This window comes from Eretmochelys imbricata, chromosome 25 (assembly GCF_965152235.1).
Source record: "Eretmochelys imbricata isolate rEreImb1 chromosome 25, rEreImb1.hap1, whole genome shotgun sequence".
Lineage (NCBI taxonomy): Eukaryota > Metazoa > Chordata > Testudines > Cheloniidae > Eretmochelys > Eretmochelys imbricata.
Genome location: NC_135596.1, coordinates 14126319 through 14132536, shown reverse-complemented (window position 1 = coordinate 14132536; position 6218 = coordinate 14126319).

Sequence of the window (6218 nt, the reverse complement as noted above, 5' to 3'; positions counted from 1 at the left end):
TTCCAGGCGATGTCTACACTGTGATAAAAGACTCATGGCACCGACTCAACGAGCCCTGGGCAGGTGCCTCGAGCTGGGACTGTAGAGCTATAAAATAGCAGCCTAGATGATCAGACCCAGGATCTCAGAGCCTGGGCTCCAGCCTGACCTTGAACGTATACACTGTCATTTTATAGAGCCCCATGAGCCTGAGTCAGCTCACCTGGGCCAGCCGTGACCGTGCCGCAGGTCTTTTATCGCAGTGTAGAGGTCCCCACAGACAGCCCATCTGGATGCCTTGTCAAGCTGGGATTTCCCATTAAAACCCTCTTTTTAAAATGTCAGACTTGTTTGTTAATGGGATGATAAAAGTTGACTTTGCACCTCGGTCAGTTTCCTTCCCCTCCCATGCCTCTTTGAGAAACTTTCAAGAGTTACGAAGATGCAGGTACAGTAGATCTGGGTAACAGTGATGAGATCAGGTGATGTTTGGTTCCATTTGCTCTCATGTGACCCTTAGGAAAGGAAAAAATATGTCAAGGGTCTGTCTGTCAGTTGGTTCCTGGCTTGACAAACACCTGTTGAAGCTTTTGCCTCCCACCCCACCAAAAGCAACGTTTTCTTTTGTCCATGTAAAACAAAGAATCTCTTGATAAACTGTCCTGGGGTCTACCGCATCCCAAACCCCAGGCAGGCTAGGAGTGCAATAATGTGGTTAAACTGTACTGGGGAGTAGACGCTGGTATGGACATGAAGTGAGAGCCATTATGGAAGCTGATTTCTGTCCCTACCCGTGGAATGTTCATTCCATCTGTACATGAAATAGAGGAATCCTACATGTCATGCATGAGCCCAGGCGAAGCAGTGATTGCTGCTTAGCAACTCTGCTGCGATCTCCCTCCCTATTCTTTCTTATGTCCGTGAACCTTGCCTCAGATTTCTGAATTCCAGATCCTCCAGTACCTCTAGGCAGGGCTCCTCTTTTCTGCCACCTGTCCTTCCACTCAAGCACTGCTCACGAAGGAGGAGGTGCATGGTTGCTGCTGCCCCTTCGTTATCATCACCAGCCATATGCACAGTGCGCTCTGTGTCATAGATCCTGCTCTACACTAGGATGGATCAGGAAGAGGAGAGGCTGGGAGGGAAAAAGAGTCTTCCTGGCCAGCTGGCTCCAGCAGCTGACTGGAGGTGAAGGCAAAAGGCATCAGGCAATGGGTTAGGGTCCAGCTGAGTGCCAGGGTGGGGGAGACAGCCTGAGACTAGGCAGTCTGAATACAACCAGCCCAGTACAGCTACATGAGTCTCCCAAACAGCTGTTTATCCAGAGTTCCCCTGTATGCTCCTGGCATGCCTGCTTGAGCCCTTCACATCCCCAGGCCTGCCACATTACTACCCCTGTACACCTGTGTGAAATTAAATCAACCCCATGCTTGCTAGAAAACAGCTAGGGCTTCTGGTTCAAAAGTGGATTCCACCCACCGGACCTCTAAGCTGACCTGGAGACTTGACCGGGAGAGGTGGGGAGGTCTCTGGACTCCAGGGACCTTATTCTCCCAGCCTACAGGGGATGAGAAGCCAAAGGGAGTAACTCAAGTGGGGCAAATGCAGGCCCCTGTTTGTCACAGGAAGCACACTGGTTGTCTAAGGACAAGAACTGGGAGCCCGTTTGTGACTCCCAGGGCTGACTTGCGGAGCGGAAAGGCCCCTTTTTGTCTCTGTGCTAAATGAGCTGCTAAACTGTTCATAACAACAACAGCAACAAACTCCTGCCCCCCTCCCCTCCCACCTCCCGGATCAGCCCCAGGAGTGACCAGCCTGTCTAGTCCCTGTAACCTGCAGCCAAAGGGATTGATTCCTCCCTGTTCCTGGGGAATGGAGTGTGCCCACCTCTCCGGGGGGTGCGAGTGGGGGGCGCCTTCCAACCTGCAAGTCCTTTCAGTGCTCAGATTCTCTAGACTAGGGACTGTGACAGCTTTAAGTGGAAACTGCTCTTTGCTTGGTGTTTAACTAGACTGGTTGTATCCACCCCACTCACCCTCTGCCGAGGAAGTGACCAGGGCCGGGACTTCCAGCTCCAAGTCTGTTCTCTCTGGAAGCCCTCTGGCTGTGCAGTAATGACCACCTCCAGGGTTCCTCAGCACTCACAGACCACTCTGCCTCTTGAGCCCAAGGAGTAGCTCTATTAGCTGTAGGAATACAAACCCCCAGCTCTCGAGCCGTGGAGCTCAAAGCGCTTTGCAAAGCAGGCCAGTATCATTATCCCCATTTTATAGATGGTGAAACTGAGGCATGGGGCGAGGTAGTGACTTGCCTAAGATAACCCAGCAGGAATAGAACCCAGGTGTTCAAAAGTCCAGTCCCATGCTGTACCCACTAGGCAATGCTGCCATCCCATTAGTAGCAGTAGTAGGCTGTAATATCCTCTTTTGGGGCCAGCAGCTTAGCCAGCATCTTCCTCTGCCAGAGGAAGCTCGTCCTGAGCATCTGACATCCACAGGGACTCAAATCCGCAGGTGGGGAATTGGGGCCGGGTGGAGAGGAGGTGTTCCCATTGGCTTTGCACAGCCACAGTGCAGGAGGGGCCTTCGCTCCAGGGGCAGCTTCTGTGGATGGCAGGGTGGGAGCAGCCTGCAAAGAGCCAGCTGTGCCGTTCTGTGCACCAGGCGATGTTTCCCTCCCTGGCCTCTGTGAGGATCAGCTGACGCACTGGAGCATGAAATGAGATAATCCAAGCAGTTACAACTGGTGTGGGGAGGCCAGCAAGGGGGTCATTAAAATTATCCAGCTACTCTAGTAGAGGCGATTTAAGCCTAGGAAGGCTTCCTGGGTGTGGGGGAGGGTTAACTTAACACTTGGCCACATAAAATCCACCCAACCCCTAGGGAAATCGAACACAGTCCCCTGTGCTCTTTCCCCAGCCCCACTCGCCCCCAGCATTAACACCATGTGGTGAGGCTGAAAATCCAAGACAGGAATATGATAATGTTATTATGTATCTTAAATGCCTAGGAAACCTAACAGAGCTCAGGGCCCCATTGTGTTGGGTGCTGCACAGACACAGTGAGAGACATGCCCTTCCCTGAAGAGCTCAAAGGAGGGGAAACTGAGGCACAGAGCAGGGCAGTGACTTGCCCAAGATCATGCAGCTTGTCCATGGCAGAGCTGGGAATAGAACCCACGTCCACTGCCCCAGCCATAGGCACCAGGTTTGTAAATGTTTTGGATGAGGTCAAGCCCCCAATGGGGGTGGAAGGGGTAGAGCCCCTAAACTTGAGGGTCTGGGGTGGGGCAAGGGGGCAAAGCCTCCCAGGTAGGCATGGCACAACGGAGGGGCAGCCAGGCCAAATTTGAGCAGCATTATGACTCCGTGCACCAGGTCACACCACCACTCAAATTTGGGGCAGGTAGGCAGGTAACCTGGGTCCCCCCTTAGCACAATCCTGGTTGTGCCCCTGGTGTAAACGCTGCGGGGGAGGGTCTGGGCCTGCTTTCCAGACTATTGGTGGGGCCCGTGGTTCCCTATAACCCGGTGCTTACAACCCTAGCTGCGGCGGGACCACGGTACCTTCCAGTAACACAGCCCCAGGTGTCTGTCCTGCTACTGACCACACCTTGCCGGAGCCACCTTGGGATGTGGTGTGGGTGACGGTCTTCCCGGCAGTGGGGGGCTGCGGCTGGGCCGGGCCAGCGACCAAGCAGAACAGAGTTTGAGCATCGCTCGCGTTGCCAGTGGCCGCTGGGGCACCAGGGGGCGATACAGGCTACGTCTCGCCATCCCAGCTCTCAGAAAAGTCCCCGGGCTGCTACAGACACAGAGCAAGAGGAGACTGGAATAGCACAGCGGTCACAGGCCAGACGGGCCCAGGCTCGCCAACCTCCCCTGTAGCACGGCCCTTTCCCCGGTTACCCCTCCGTTGAGCCCAGGACCGTGGCACTATGCTGGCAACTTACATCGGGACAGCACCTGCGCTCAGAGGTGTGAAAAATCGAGGCTATACCGACCCTACCCTGCTTGTAGACAGCACTGGGTCCACAGGGGAATTTACCGACTCCCGGGCAGGTGGATTTCCTGCGTCGAAGGGAAAATACCTCGCGCCGGCCGCTGTAGCATTTCCGGGGTTGACAAGCCCAGCAGTGCACCGGGGCCCCAGGCCCCTGCCGTGGCAGAGAATGGACTTGCCCAGACAATCCCAGCAGGTGCCAAACACCTCCTGCTGCAGAGGAAGGTGAAAGCCCTCCAGACAATTCCCTACTGACCCCAAATTCCCCCTCCTCCCCCTCCAAAAAAAACCCCTCTTTGAAATCTGAGTTCATACATGAGTGCCAGGAGTTCACCATTCTCTGTGCTGGCCGTTGTTATACCAATAAAATAAAAACCAGCAGGATCTTATTAAAGGGGAAAAGGCAAAATACCACATTTACTGTGAATACAGAAAGAATCATAGTAAGCAGTTATCAGAGTAGCAGCCGTGTTAGTCTGTATTCACAAAAAGAAAAGGAGGACTTGTGGCACCTTAGAGACTAACAAATTGATTTGAGCATAAGCTTTCGTGAGCTACATCATCGGATGAAGTGAGCTGTAGCTCACGAAAGCTTATGCTCAAATCAATTTGTTAGTCTCTAAGGTGCCACAAGTCCTCCTTTTCAGTCTGCAGTTAGCTATAGCTGTAACATTCCATTCAAGTTCATATTTATTCACACATTCATTCACACACACACACACACGTTCTGCAAGGTTGTTATCATAGTTACCAGCCTTAGAGTTGCTCATCCCAAGCCACTGGCCAGGTGGCCTGGACATGAGGAGGGAGCAGGGCCTTGTCAGATGCTCATCTGATGCTCCTGGAAGTTGGTTTGCAGAATCAGACCCTAAAGTTCTCACTTTCTAAAGTCCATTTTTATAGGAATTTCTTCCAATGCCAGTCTATGGGAATTGCTTCATCATGCTGTTGCTGAATCAATCAGCAGATGGCACATTCCTGACGGCTCCGTGCTGCCAGATGTTATCTTGTTCTTTGGTTCTCCCATTCTTGATGCTGTTGGGTGGATTCCAGTCTGCCCTCCGGGGGTCCTCTGTTTATTTCCACTTGACGCCTTCTTCAGCCGATGGACACTGGATTCTTAGGCTGGCACCTCCCTGATCACTCAGTTATTATCCACACCAAGCATCCATCCACATACATCCTCTATCTCTATTTTAATCACAATTATTAATACAACAAAAGGGCGGGGAGTCTCTGGGTGCTGTTTCTGTTGTTACAGAGTATTGCTTTGAGTCTCTCTCTGTGTGAATTGCTTTGAGAACAGACTCTGTCTTAGAATGTACTAACGCAATTAGCAGCTTGTAAGTTTCACACATAGAGGGAGAGAAACAGTACCAAAAACCAAGAGACCTCTTAATTAGTAATACCCTGGAATTTAAACTATGGGGAATCAAACTCATTTGTGATTTTAATACAGAACTTCTTTAATATGATCCAACACCATAGCAGATAACGGCTGGTGCTGCAAAGATGCCACTCAAGTTGGGGTAACTGAGTGGGCTTAGTTCACCCGCCGGGGGGGCCTTAGGCCAGGCTTGCAATGCACTGAGTGTTATCAGGAGTTTTAAGACCGAGCTAGCGGGCATGGTAGGGGGGCTGCGGGTCAGGATTGCAGGGCATCAGCAAAGCTTTGTGTGGAAGGAGTCCAGGCAGAGGATAGCAGATGGCTGCAGGTCAGCCTTCTTCTTTCTCTGCTATTAAACTGGGCTGAGCTTTGGCCTATTGGATGTTTTCCCAAAGAGGCAGAGCACAATGGGTGAGCCGGCCGGTTTATTTAATGGAATCATGCAGCATAAATGTTTAAAAAGCCGCTCGAGCGATCGGGGTGAAAGGGCCACTCGAGAACCCCAGCTGAGCTCTCTTTGAAGCGGGTGCCTGCACTGTGGCCAGAGGGTGCTTTGCAGTCACGGACCCTGTCTCTGGGCCACTGGTCAGGATCTTTGCGTGTCTGGGAGCAAAAGGAGCTTGTAGCAGAGTCAGCAGCTCCTCCAGTTTCCTGCTTGCCTTTCGATGGTGGCTGTTTCTCATCAGCCCAGGTGCACTTAGGTGAAAGCATCACAAGCCCTTAGAGCTAGAGGCAGCCACAACAAACCAAAGGGGGACTAGCCACAGTCTGACTCCACAGGCTTTCCCCGCCACCTGCCATCTTCCCGGCCTACGTCACAATTCAGTAATAAGCACAAGTCTGCAGAAATC